Source organism: Mya arenaria, chromosome 7 (assembly GCF_026914265.1).
Source record: "Mya arenaria isolate MELC-2E11 chromosome 7, ASM2691426v1".
NCBI classification, from domain to species: Eukaryota; Metazoa; Mollusca; class Bivalvia; order Myida; family Myidae; genus Mya; species Mya arenaria.
The window spans coordinates 49,573,128-49,587,750 of NC_069128.1; the positions used below are offsets into that span (position 1 = coordinate 49,573,128).

Here is a 14,623-nt window from a genome sequence, read left to right on the forward strand (position 1 = left end):
ACTATTTAAGTTCATTTTCCATTAACATGATTGACATGAAACATGATATGCTCTTATCGCTACAGCATGTTAACAATACTAACCATCCGTGAAAGGGATCCCCGTCAAAACAACTATGTGCCGCAATATTTATAAAGGAGGTTTAAATCATTGACCCACATTCAGAGAGAGTCGAGTGTCAATAGGTGTACTTTTCCTCACATGTATGGAAAAGGGTATTTAAAAGAACAGTTTGGATATTATTTTGAATAAGATAATCTTCAGCACAAAATTCACACATTGGATGTAATTTCAAATGCATATATATGAAACAAACATTTTGAGAGCTCGTGAGGATTTTTTTTCAGAAATGTTTTACTAAATGGCAGTTGAATGAAAAACAAACGGATTTGAATAGTATGCTAATTTATTAATTGTGTTCCTACAACTGACTTAACATCGATCGACATTTTACAAATGATGGGGAGTGAACATGTATAACGTAAGTTTTGAGAAAGAAGTGTCACCGGGCTATTTCTTACAATTTTGTTGGAACGAAAACATGTCCGCTTAAATATCACAAAGCCAACAAAGACTAACAGCAATCGTGGGATCTATAATTTGGTTTAAATATTATACATTTTACAGCGATTGTAAAGAAAGCTATGATAGCTTAAACTTAGTCACTTTCGTTGGCACGATGTTGCGCGAGAGTGTGGTCTTGTATTATAGGGGAAACCGGAGTACCCGGAGAAAACCAACTTGTCCGGCTTGGTTGACCACTGACCAAACTCACATGCGCCTAGGCCGAGAATCGAACCCGGGTCGCCGTAGTGAGAACGGAGTGCCCTTACCACTGCGCTAACCAAGTCATTTTGGTAACGAAATGCTTTTGGTTCGTGGTATTGTAGTAGGTCTTTCAAAACAATAGATTAGTTTCATATAAGTACCATTTTTCTCCTAGTACACTGCGGCCTTGAGTATATTCAAACCTTTACATCAAATTTATATCATATTTGAATATTCAAGATTTGTTCTTATTATTTAAGGACGCAGTTTTTTTTCTCACAAAATGGTTAAATACAATTAATGTAAAACATTTTAAATCCATCTGAACCTGAATTGGTGTTTCTTAACCTGAATGATCATAAAAATGACAAGTTCTGTTTTTTGCAATTATTAAAAAAAATGAAAATAGACTTTTCATGAGTAAGTTACAACATTTGAATGGGGACAGGAGTGGCTATTTATAACCCAAATTGGAGTTTTCTCCCTTTGATTGATACACTTGAGATGCACACATACTGATTGACATATATTTGGATTCTTTTCACTGGCTTGCGAAAATGCATTGTTTTTTCTCATTTCAAGCATTTACCTGTTAACTGTCCATCAAAAGGCTTGATGAGGTATTTCTTTTCATCATTGGATTTCAAACAAAATGTCATTTACCTATTCAGTTGGCAGCATCCTTCAGAATAAATAGGCACATGGCTTGTTTTAGATAGGCCAATACGAGCACTCGCCTCACACGAAATGTTTGTATCTTAGATTACCCGAGGCACTTTATTGTGGGATGTCATCCTGAGTGCTGTCCGGCAGTTAGCAGAATCGAAGGTATTTTGCTAGGTAAATCATAAAGACTACAGCATGGCGATGAACATACGCGTTTGGAGCCTTTATAGTTGTGTTTACATAATATCAGCTGTAAACATTATGTATAGTAAGGGCCAAACATTTACTAGAATATGCATATAGACTGCACCATTGTGATGCTTCTATGAATTAGGAGCTTCTAAAATTACTGTATTTTATAAATAATTATAATTATAAAAATAATATATGATCAAGGGCATATGTTTGATGAAAGATATTCCACTGTTTGCTGTAGTCATTTGATACACATAAATGATATAGTTATGTTATATATAGTTATAATAACTACAATGGCCGCGACGATTTTCTGATTATCTGTAAATATTATTTATGTATCCAGAACTAGAACAAAATATAAAGGTGAGTTCAGCAATATGCATGTTTTTTTAGGAAATGTTTTCAAACTGAAGATAATGTAGTAACTGAGTTTTTTAAACATATTTTAAACGTTCAGAGTTGTCTTTGTTATTGACATGCAGATTAGTATGACGTAATACTAAAGACTCGACACCGGAATATGACAAACTGAGCATAAGTTGAACTCGCATCGATGCTCATGTAAACGGAATCATCACCAGCTTCATGTATCATATTGGACACAGTAAGAACCGACGTTTCTCGGTGTTGGGTGTGTGGAGTGTGGTCATTTCTGCACCTTTAAGCTAGCACATTCCGTTACATATTTGGCTTTTGATATAATAGACAGTGTCATTTCAAATTGTGTAGACATTTAACTTGAGCTCGATACTGCATGATACCTACCAATAATGGCTTACTGCTGGATGTCCTGCTCTTAATATTTAAATTATTAATAATATTACACAATATTCCTGCTTTACTCAGTATATATTATTCTTCAACGTTCCTCTTTCACCTTGTTTATATATTTGTTAAGGAGATTATTGTGTGTTTCGATTAATTTTCCAGCAAAATGTTCTCTTTAAAATGGATACGAGGTGACTTGGCTGTGTTCCCGATCCTAATATGACAGGGGATGCTTTCTGGCAGAATGTGGTCCTGTCTTTGTCCGGCATGATCCAGTAAGAAGAGGCAGATGTCGTTTGCTGTTAAAAAGTACAGTCATCGTTGCATAATATTAACAAGACTAAGATACATATTAATGCTATTTCACTAAAGATGTTTACGATACACAGTGGTTAAATTCGATCTTAAAGCTCAAGGGATTGGCTAATCGTGACATTCGGTTTGTGTTTATTTATTATCGTGTTGGGATTAAAGCCAGTGTTTGGGAAAACAACAGCGGTTTGTAATGTCATTTTATATTAAAATCATGTTTATCTCATGACGACCATTAAACACATTTAGTTGGCAGACTCTTTGGCTAAAAACAGGAACTAGACGGAATCAATAAGTTGCTTTGTTTCATTTAAATCTTTATTTACTGGCAATTTAAATGCCTTTGAAAACAAAATCATCAAATATCGCCTTTGGCAGGGCGTCCAACGCGGTAACCTAACAAGTATTACTTAATTACATGTAACCAGGGCTATCACTTTTTTAAACATTGCCATTAGTTGTCTCGTTTGTATTCAATGTGTGTGCATCGCCATTTTTCCCTAGATGGATAACTGTTTTGGCAGATGTATTTGTTTAATCTGGATACAAATGAGTACCACGTAAACTATATTTATATATTGTTGTCTTATATAAGTGTTGCCTGAAACTTGACGTTACAAACCTAAAAGAAATTTACAGATAGTTGTGTCAACCTGCTTGCACTATTTCGAATTCAATTTATTGCTTTAATTGACAGACCGATCAGGTGGATTCCTAGAATAGGAAAGTTAACTGCTGTTATCTTAAAACAACATCGAAGTTGAATCCCGAAAACCGCTGTAACAAGGAAATTCTGCAGCTTGCAGAAGGACAAGCAGGTATTTGTTGCAATTACAAGTGACATTTATGAGGAGGTAGTGATTTTTCTTTAAACTATTCAGCAAGCAACTCAGTAACGCATTTAAATACTTTCAACAAAATTGACGGTTCTCTCTCAAGTTGAATATCAGACCTTGACTACGGCTGTCTTTGTCATCTGATGGTGTAAGGTCAACAGCATTTTTACTGAAGTATCAAGTGTACGGCTGTCTTTGTCATCTGATGGTGTAAGGTCAACAGCATTTTTACTGAAGTATCAAGTGTCAAAATAAGTAAATCAGCAATTGGATTGATTTTTGCATTTAAAATCATTGATGACAAACTATAATGTGTCTATTGCATTAAATATAATTTCAAATGAAATACCCCTTTTACATGCACTGGGATTTTAAACAAAATGCAGTCTTCAATGCGTAGCATTATTTATTCCAGTTTAAGCCCGAGCTCAATGTGTTAAAGCTTGCATTCATCACTGATGCACTCAAGAGTGCTAAGAGATTGCTATGCACAAGTTTGGAACTTCCAAATTATAAAATTCTATATATAATTAATATTTCTATACGTATTACTTAGTAAGGGGTGAAAACTTGATGTAAGAGCTTAAAATATATTTCAATGTTTTCCTGTAGTAATTTAATACAAATGACTTGTAAAGTTTAAATTTTGTTTTTGTTATAATACACACTCTAAAGGCTGGTATAAAGAAGGTAAGGTAAATATATGTAATATTAATGTTGTATCAACCTTATATAAAGATGTTGTACCAGACCTTAACAAAAGCTGTTATCTGTTTGCTATATGCATTTTCTTTAGAAAAGGATTTTGGATCGAATTTAAGGATTAATAACTAAGAATTGCTTTTATTGACAGAAAGATATGAAGGCGTTAAAGACACAGCATTAGTATACGATTAGGTTAGGATCAGTGGAACCAGCATCACTGTTCATGTAAACCATTATCTCCAGCTTGAGGAAATTATTACAGTTAGAACCGACATTAATCGAGGAGGGGGTATGTAGTGTAGCCATTTTTGCACATTCAAATTGCAAACTGTGTAAGCACGACCACTTACCCATTTACAGACTTTTGAAGACATACTTGGCAGTGTCATATACTTTTCGAAATGTTTTGTTTTCGCTCGATACTGCTTTATTCCCACCAATATCGGCTACTTGTAGGGTGTCATGTCCTTAATAGATCTATAATTCTACGAAAGTTTTCTCAATATATATCCTATTCTTACGTATTGTTCCACTCAGTTTTTATATGTGTTCGGAAGATTAAAGTGTTTTTCGATTGCATTTGCAGTAAAAGCTTTCTATTGAAGATAGCAACAAGCAGACAACACTGAATTCCTGATCTGAAGGTCAATAGGAGCGCTTTCTGGCAGGGTGTGGTCTTGGGTTGTCCGGCATGAACCTGAAGCAAAGGTTGAAGTAGCTTAGAGTTAAAACATACTGACATGTTTGCAAAATATTACAAGAGATACTATTGTGCTATAAGATGAATGACACTCAAAAAATAGTCGTCGTGTTTCTGTAGCTTTTTGCATATATATTCATCCTGCAAGCTCCAGGCCTATTTTGAAGATTTCAAATCTTATTTGTTTAACAAAGCAAATTCCGTTTGTAGCCAATGCGCATTTATTTTAAGATTGAAGGTGATGTTTAGTAGTTGGATATATGATATTGTTTTCCGAAGAATGCTTTATCAAAACTGAAAAACATACTTAAATGATAATCACAACTGACAGATAATATTTTTCGACTAAACTTACAGTGACAATTGAACTGTTGTGAACACCCTCCGATGTTTTTCCATTATCATAAAATTATTATATGAAGGCATAATGGTATGTAGTATTGTACATTGAATGTAGATGCCTTGGTCGCATCGAAATCGGAAGAAAAACAGAATATTGCATTCGGATGTTTGACAGTTATTTTCTGAACACTTCGTTGACCGTTTTGACGGATTTGGCTCATAACGGATAAATGTCGGATGGGAGAATTGTAAAATAAATGTCATTGTTGTCTTGAGTAAATTTAACATTACTTCCCTCATTTAACAATTAAATAGCTGGATGTTTGAGAAAAGTTGCTTAATATAATAATTATGATTACTGTCGCGTTTTTACTTTAGCCCGTATATCCAGAAGTTGAAAGCTGTGTTCAGTTACTTGTACTGCTTAGGAGAGAATACTTGAAGGTCATGGTTAATAACTTCATAAATGATATTTTGCATTTTTTTCGATTGACATTCAGATGGAGTGAGACGGAAGATAAACTACATCGGAATGCAACACGCTTGGAATCTGCTTTTGATGTAAAACGGTTGTCTCCCTAGGGCCGTTGTTTAACTAATGATCTACATTTTGAGAAAAGCAGGTAATGGTTGAGATTATAACTTACATTTATAATATAGTGTGTAGGCTTGGCCTTTTAATGACACTTTTGGCTTATACATGACAAAGATTAGGATTTGTAATGGAAAGGAATGATGTTAAGTTAAAAACACTTGCTTTGTTTAACTGTTATATTCTGATTCTTTTTTAAAACCTAGTTTCCTCTTATAGGTTAAATGTATAGATCATTTTAGATATATCTGAATTGAATTTTTGAACAAGCCTGAATTTTCTCCTTTAACCAATAAATTTTCTACTTGTGATGTTTTACCAAACAAAAACAGTTTGATGTATCCCTATTGGCTAATTCGTGATAAAGTTTAGGCTTTGAATGGGAAAGGTATTAAGATCAGTGGAAAACACTTGCTTTGTTATGGTTTGTTTTATGTTACTGTTTTTTTTATCTAGTTCTTTTTAGGACCGAGTTTCTTCTTACAGGTAAAAAATGAGGAACATTGAAAAGGTGACCAAATAGATTAAGTAAGTTATAATATACACTTGTTTTGTAAATGGATAAATCAACTATTTGTCTGTTGGCATAAGTAACACACCAAGTTCTGACATATATTTCCTGGTGTTTTATGCCATTCTCAAACTAATGGGAGTGTAACAGCACCAATAATATTCACGTTTCTTAACATTATGTATTTTACTTCAGGTGTAGATGTATGATGTAAAGCTGTGGTCTACTTAGCCATTCATCAGCGCTGTTGGTAAATGCCAGGCCATCCAGAACACTATACTTTCAGGAAATGACTTTTGTGACCTCAATGTAAAGGATCCAGTGTGGGTCGTTTTTTCGTTTGTATTTGCATATCTGAAAGATGATATTTGCATTAAAAGTTCAATCGCAAAAAACATTAACCTTTCCAGTTAAGCAGTCATGTATACTTAGTTAAACATAAATGTTACTTATTTAAGTATGTGTTCACGAAGTAGTTCAATCTTCAATTCAACCAGTTGTCAGTTAAACATCAGCTTTTTGGTTTGTAAATTCCCACAAATGTCAAATCTTAACCCCCATCCAATACCGACCTGTCTTAAATCTTCAGATCCACCATTTACATCAGCCTAAGGGAGGCAACTACGATACCAGGTAGAACACTTACTGTTATTGATTGAACAATTTGTATCACACTTTTTGTGACTTTTGCAATGCCGCAAATATTATAGTCTTAAGAATCCTTTAGTTAACTAGTTAATCTTGGCACTGACTACTTGCTAGAGGGATTTAATGGCTGCGCACCATAGATATTTCATAGATTTTTATTTTAGGTATGCCAAACTGTTTCAGACCACCAAAACAATAAGAGCAAACATTTACTTGCCATCATGTTTATATATTGTTTGCATTAAGAAAAAGTCCAACAGCACATTGCCTTCTGATACCTGTTGGGCTGTTTACGTTTAAACACGGGTAAATGCCGGCTGGGTAATATTTGAATTTTCGACTACTGGGCTTTTCACTGTAGTTTTCATTGTATAATTAATGTGTTGTTTGTCATCCTTAATAGATTCTCTAACCCTTAGTACCTTTGCAGTTATCTTAGTTTAGAAGATTATTGAGGCTTACTAATTTATTGTGTCTTAAAACTTAATCGTGAGTGCACTTTTACTCTTTCAGAAAGAGGAATATGACTCCCCCCCCTAAATCCTTGATATGAAGGTCACATTGGGTTTCTTTCTGGCAGGATATGGTATTTGGTTGTCCGGCGAATACCCGAATCACAGGTAGATATTTAGATACATGTGAAGCATTTGGCTAACGACTAATTTCCATACAGTAGGCTGTCGAGCTTTTATTGTCATTTGACAATTAGAAGTATCTGTTCATAAGATCACAAAACATGTGCATGAAATGCATGTAAAATGTGTGTCGAGTCCATAGATGAATACCTATCTCAATTGAGTTATTAGCGATACATGTTTAACTTTGTTTATTGGTTAATCATGGGGTCCAGGTTAACACAATTGTTTGGATGTGTCTGTATTTCTGAAATGCAGTATTGTTAACGGAAAGATCACATTGAACGCTCGGGTAAGCCAACTCCCATGGCAGAAGAAGGAGTGAAAACCAGGAACTATCAATCTCAACAACTTTGCTTTTATAACATGATAACCATTGATCTGATTGCAATATATGTGTTTGTGAACACCTTTCTCAAATATTTGGTTTTATCACTAAATTATTTTGCTATATTTTATTGGAGATTAAGTTTTATAAAGAGTAAAGAATGGATGGAAAAATTCACGTTTTCTTGTAGCAATTTAAAGTAAATGTCAATTTATTTCTGATCTAGTTTAGTTAATCCACACAATAATTGATGAGTGTTTAAATGTCTTGGGCTGATGACAATTAACTTCATTGCTGCTTAGTATTAACCTTTTTTAAATACACTGACAGTTTTGTCTAAATACCTGCATTAATTTGGAGACGAGCCTTTTTCGCATTGGAGGCAATGGTAATTGAATTTGTGAAAGCTTACACAGTAGTGTTGCTCTTTTTAACAGACTGGATGGTGAAATGCTGGAGACACAAAATGTGGACGAGATCCGACATGTCATAAATAATCGTGGTTGTCTCCCTTTGACCGTTGTGACGATCATATTATGCAGTTTAAAGACAAGCAGGTACAAGTTGCAATTACAAAAGGAGGGTACGTGGATGAAGTGTATCTCTTTGAACATGCCTTCAACCAAAAGGTAGATGTTTTAAAAGCACGTAGATATTTAATGTAACCTTCAAATTGCTAATTGTACCCCAAACGGCTAAATGTTAGGTTTCATGCCCTACTTCTAATTCCTATCCTTCACATCGTTCATATTCAACTAAATGAATATGAATGTTCATGATATGAATGCGATTAAAACTTAAGTACAAATGCTCTCTTTCAGATATGCTAATACGTGCAGACGGTCTATAATGTAACCCTGATCTAGAAGTAACAAAGGGCTCTGTCTGGTAGGATGTGATCCTGTGATGTCCAGGAATTATTAGAACAAAAGTAAAATCTCTAAGTAATTCAATTAAGCCACACTTTTGCTTTAAACGAGTGTCTCTGTGGCATTGAAGATTGAAAATTACAGTAAATTACACATGTGTTACAAATGATGGACACACGACATCAAAATGTGGACGAGATTCGACATGCAAAATATAATCGTGGTTGCCTCCCTTTGACCGTTATGATGATCATATTATGCAGTTTAAGGACAAGCAGGAACTTGTTGCAGTAAACAAGAAATGAGGGTACGTAGATAAGTGTATCCCTTTGAATTTGACTTCAACCAAAAAATAGATGTTTTAAAAGCACTTAGATATTTAAAGTAACCTTCAAATTCTAAATGTACCCCAAAAGGCTAAATGTTAGGTTTCATGCCCTACTTCTAATTCCTATCCTACACATTGTCCATATTCAACTAAATGAATATGAATTTTCATGATATGAATGCGATTTAAACGTGCAGACGGTCTATAATGTAACCCTGATCTAGAAGTTACAAAGTGGTCTGTCTGGTAGGATGTGATCCTGTGATGTCCAGGAATTATTAGAACAACAGTAAAATCTCTTAGTCATTCATTTTAACCACAGTATTGCTTTACAAAAGTGTCTCTGTGGCATTAAAGGTTGAAAATTACAGTAAATTACACATGTGTTACAAAACCGATAGAAACATTTGATGCAATAAGACATCTATAATTCTTAATAACTTTATTTGCTAACATTCTACAGTGTTTTAATTGTATTGTTTTTGTTATTGACAGATCAATGAGAAAGTATTGGGAAGACATAACACCAAAATGTGAAAGACCTTGGCTCTGTCAAACCAGCATCCCAGTTGTTTCAGTTGTAACGAGAATGATCAGCAGTTTGATTGCATCAATATTAGTATATAGACCCGTATTTGCCAAGACAATTCTTAATTAAACACACTCAACTGATTTTCTGGATCGCTGAAGTTCTCCATCTTAATTTGTTCTTATCTTTCAAACAATAGTTTCCTGTTATTATCAGACGGTAGCCTAATTGCTGCTTGTATTTGTATAGGTATAAGTACTTAAACATTTTCACACACCGATCATATTCAACTAAGTGTATATGAATTTTTATGATATGAATGCGATTAAAACTTAAGTACAAATGCTCTCTTTCAGGTATGCTAATACGTGCAGACGGTCTATAATTTAACCCTGATCTAGAATTTACAAAGGGCTCTGTCTTCCAGGATGTGATCCTGTGATGTCCAGTAATTATTAGAACAAAAGTAAAATCTCTTGGTAATTCATTTAATCCACAATTTTGCTTTAAACGAGTGTCTCTGTGGCATTGAAGATTGAAATTACAGTAAATTACACATGTGTTACAAATGATGGAGACACGACATCAAAAGGTGGACGAGATTCGACATGCAAAATATAATCGTGGTTGCCTCCCTTTGACCGTTATGATGATCATATTATGCAGTTTAAGGACAAGCAGGAACTTGTTGCAGTAAACAAGAAATGAGGGTACGTAGATAAGTGTATCCCTTTGAACATGACTTCAACCAAAAAGTAGATGTTTTAAAAGCTTTTAGATATTTAAAGTAACCTTCAAATTGCTAAATGTACCCCAAAAGGCTAAATGATAGGTTTCATGCCCTACTTCTAATTCCTATCCTACACATTGTCCATATTCAACTAAATGAATATGAATTTTCATGATATGAATGCGATTTAAACGTGCAGACGGTCTATAATTTTATCCTGATCTAGAAGTTACCAAGTGGTCTGTCTGGTAGGATGTGATCCTGTGATGTCCAGGAATTATTAGAACAACAGTAAAATCTCTAGGTAATTCATTTAAAGTACAGTATTGCTTTACCCAGTGTCTCTGTGTCATTAACGGTTGAAAATTACAGTAAATTACACATGTTTTACAAAACTAATAGAAACGTTTGGTACAATAAGACATCTGTAAGCCTTAATAACTTTATTTGCAAACATTCTACAGTGTTTTAATTGTATTGTTTTTGTTATTGACAGATCAATGAGAAAGTATTGGGAAGACATAACACCAAAATGTTAAAGGCTTTGGCTCTGTCAAACCAGCATCCCAGTTGTGTCAGATGTAACGAGAATGATCAGCAGTTTGATTGCATCAATATGAGTATCTAGTCACGTGTTTGCCAAGACAATTCTTAACTAAACACACTCAACTGATTTTCTGGATAGTTGACGTTCTCCATCTTAATTTGTTCTTATCTTTCATACAATACTTTCCTGTTATTATCAGACGGTAGCCAAATTGCTGCTTGTATTGGTAAAGGTATAAGTACTTAAACATTTTCACACATCGTTAATATTCAACTAAGTGTATATGAATTTTTATGATATGAATGCGATTAAAACTTAAGTACAAATGCTCTCTTTCAGATATGCTAATACGTGCAGACGGTCTATAATGTAACCCTGATCTAGAAGTTACAAAGGGTTCTGTCTGGTAGGATGTGATCCTGTGATGTCCAGTAATTATTAGAACAAAAGTAAAATCTCTTGGTAATTCATTTTAATCACAGTTGTGCTTTAAACGACTGTCTCTGTGGCATTAAAGATTGAAAATTACAGTAAAGTACACATGTGTTACAAATGATGGAGACACGACATCAAAATGTGGACGAGATTCGACGTGCAAAATATAATCGTGGTTGCCTCCCTTTGACCGTTATGATGATCATATTATGCAGTTTAAGGACAAGCAGGAACTTGTTGCAGTAAACAAGAAATGAGGGTACGTAGATAAGTGTATCCCTTTGAACATGACTTCAACCAAAAAGTAGATGTTTTAAAAGCTTTTAGATATTTAAAGTAACCTTCAAATTGCTAAATGTACCCCAAAAGGCTAAATGTTAGGTTTCATGCCCTACTTCTAATTCATATCCTACACATTGTCCATATTCAACTAAATGAATATGAATTTTCATGATATGAATGCGATTTAAACGTGCAGACGGTCTATAATGTAACCCTGATCTAGAAGTTACAAAGTGGTCTGTCTGATAGGATGTGATCCTGCGATGTCCAGGAATCATTAGAACAACAGTAAAATCTCTAAGTAATTCATTTTAAGTACAGTATTGCTTTACCCAGTGTCTCTGTGTCATTAACGGTTGAAAATTACAGTAAATTACACATGTTTTACAAAATTAATAGAAACGTTTGGTACAATAAGACATCTATAAGCCTTAATAACTTTATTTGCAAACATTCTACAGTGTTTTAATTGTATTGTTTTTGTTATTGACAGATCAATGAGAAAGTATTGGGAAGACATAACACCAAAATGATAAAGGCTTTGGCTCTGTCAAACCAGCATCCCAGTTGTGTCAGATGTAACGAGAATGATCAGCAGTTTGATTGAATCAATATGTGTATCTAGTAACGTGTTTGCCAAGACAATTCTTAACTAAACACACTCAACTGATTTTCTGGATAGTTGACGTTCTCCATCTTAATTTGTTCTTATCTTTCATACAATACTTTCCTGTTATTATCAGACGGTAGCCTAACTGCTGCTTGTATTGGTATAGGTATAAGTACTTAAACATTTTCACACATCGTTCATATTCAACTAAGTGTATATGAATTTTTATGATATGAATGCGATTAAAACTTTAGTACAAATGCTCTCTTTCAGGTATGCTAATACGTGCAGACGGTCTATGATGTAACCCTGATCTAGAATTTATAAATGGCTCTGTCTGGTAGGATGTGATCCTGTGATGTCCAGTTATTATTAGAACAAAAGTAAAATCTCTTGGTAATTCATTTTAATCACAGTTGTGCTTTAAACGAGTGTCTCTGTGGCATTAAAGATTGAAAATTACAGTAAAGTACACATGTGTTACAAATGATTGACACACGACATCAAAATGTGGACGAGATTCGACATGCCAAAATAAATCGTGGTTGTCTCCCTTTGACCGATGTGATGGTCATATTATGCAGTTTAAGGACAAACGGGAACTTGTTGCATTAAAAAAAGGATTGCGGGTACGTATGTGAAGTGTATCCCTCTGAACATGCCTTCAACCAAAGAGTAGATGTTTTAAAAGCACTTAGATATTTAATGTAACCTTCAAATTGCTAAATGTACCCCAAAAGGCTAAATGTTAGGTTTCATGCCCTACTTCTAATTTCTTTTCTACACATCGTTCATGTTCAACTAAGGTTATATGAATTTACATGATATGAATGCGATTAAAACTTAAGTACAAATGCTCTCTTTCAGGTATGCCAATACGTGCAGACGGTCAATAATGTAACCCTGATCTAGAAGTTACAAAGGGCTCTGTCTGGTAGGATGTGATCCTGTGATGTCCAGCAATTATTAGAACAACAGTAAAATCTCTTGGTAATTCATTTTAACCACAGTATTGCTTTAAACAAGTGTGTCTGTGGCATTAAAGATTGAACATTACTTAGCATTACACATGCTTTACAAAACCGATAGAAACATTTGGTACAATAAGACATCTATGATTGTTAATAACTTTGTTTGTAGACATTATACAGTGTTTTAATTGTATATTCGTTTTTGTTATTAACAGGCCGATGAGGCGGTATTGTGAAAACATAACGCCGAAATATGACATGCCTTGGTTCTACCAAACCAGCATCCCAGTTGTTCATCTGTGGTGGATGTAAAGAGAATGATCAGCAGTTTGATTGCATTGATATGAGTATTTAAACATGTGTTTGCAAGGACCATTCTTAATCAAACACACTAAACTAATTTTGTTTACGTTCTCCATCTAAATTATTTCTGATCTTGCATACAATAGTTTCCTGTTATAATCAGACGGTTGCCTAATTGTTGCTTGCAATGGTATAAATACGCGTACTAAAACATTGTATTAAACTAAATAGCTTCACAAATATTGACAATATTGAGGTTTGTCAATTTGAGCTTTTATGATTTTTTACTTTCTTTCTTACCTCGAATGCTATAATATTGTAATTAATTAAAGCTCAGGTTTGCTGTTGCAATAAATAAAAGTAAAAAAATGATTGTCAGGGACAGACCTAGGACTTGACTTAAGAGGGGGCGTAACTAAAATGAGTAACCGTTTGACTTGCGCCCGTCCCTTAGGACCAAAATGTATATGCTTTAAAAGGGGGCTTGGTGATGCTCCCAAAATAAATCTATAACAATGTTTATTCTGAAAAGGTGCAAATTTTGCGTATTTCATTATATTATTTTATTGTTTTTTATTGTTATAAAAAGTTAACTTGGGCGTGTTAGGGTGTTTGGGGCTGGTTGTCGTTGTTGTTGTTGTTGACTTTATAAAGGAACAAATAAATTCATTTCAAAACAAAAAGAAGTAAAAATAACTATTTAACACTGTTAAATTAGAAAAAATCTTCCACATAAAGAAATATTACATTTATCAAAAACTGTTCTATACGTCTGTTTTGGTTACTGTATATTGTTTGTTTTCGATACCTTTGTAAAATGGTTTAACGAAGATCATGATGAGCCAGCGTTTTGTGTCACGATCATTCTATTTTGCGATGCCGGAATCTAAAAAAAAAATAAGTCTGAAATACTCGAAAATTGTAGGTTTTGAATTTCGTATCTTGTAAGAACATTTTTGTGTCTTATTTGAATGACTGTATGAAATATCAGTGCTGTAAAGATTTTGTCT

General features: G+C 34.0%; 1 long non-coding RNA gene across 3 annotated transcripts; it reads left to right on the top strand.

Annotated features, from left to right (window-relative positions):
- Window positions 1-2,570: 2,570 nt before the first annotated feature.
- Window positions 2,571-12,962, top strand: LOC128241738 (uncharacterized). 3 transcript variants are annotated; one of them, XR_008262462.1, is made up of 16 exons: window positions 2,571-2,709; window positions 3,410-3,530; window positions 4,402-4,542; window positions 4,859-4,961; window positions 5,796-5,918; window positions 6,374-6,415; window positions 6,594-6,721; window positions 6,988-7,031; window positions 7,560-7,666; window positions 8,447-8,638; window positions 8,831-9,185; window positions 9,702-10,445; window positions 10,692-10,769; window positions 10,962-11,706; window positions 12,223-12,307; window positions 12,613-12,962. It is a non-coding gene; the product is annotated as an uncharacterized LOC128241738 (long non-coding RNA). The 3 variants fall into 3 exon arrangements; XR_008262461.1 differs by having other exon boundaries at window positions 9,702-9,825; window positions 10,092-10,445; window positions 12,223-12,962; XR_008262460.1 differs by having other exon boundaries at window positions 12,223-12,962.
- The last annotated feature ends 1,661 nt before the right edge of the window (window positions 12,963-14,623 follow it).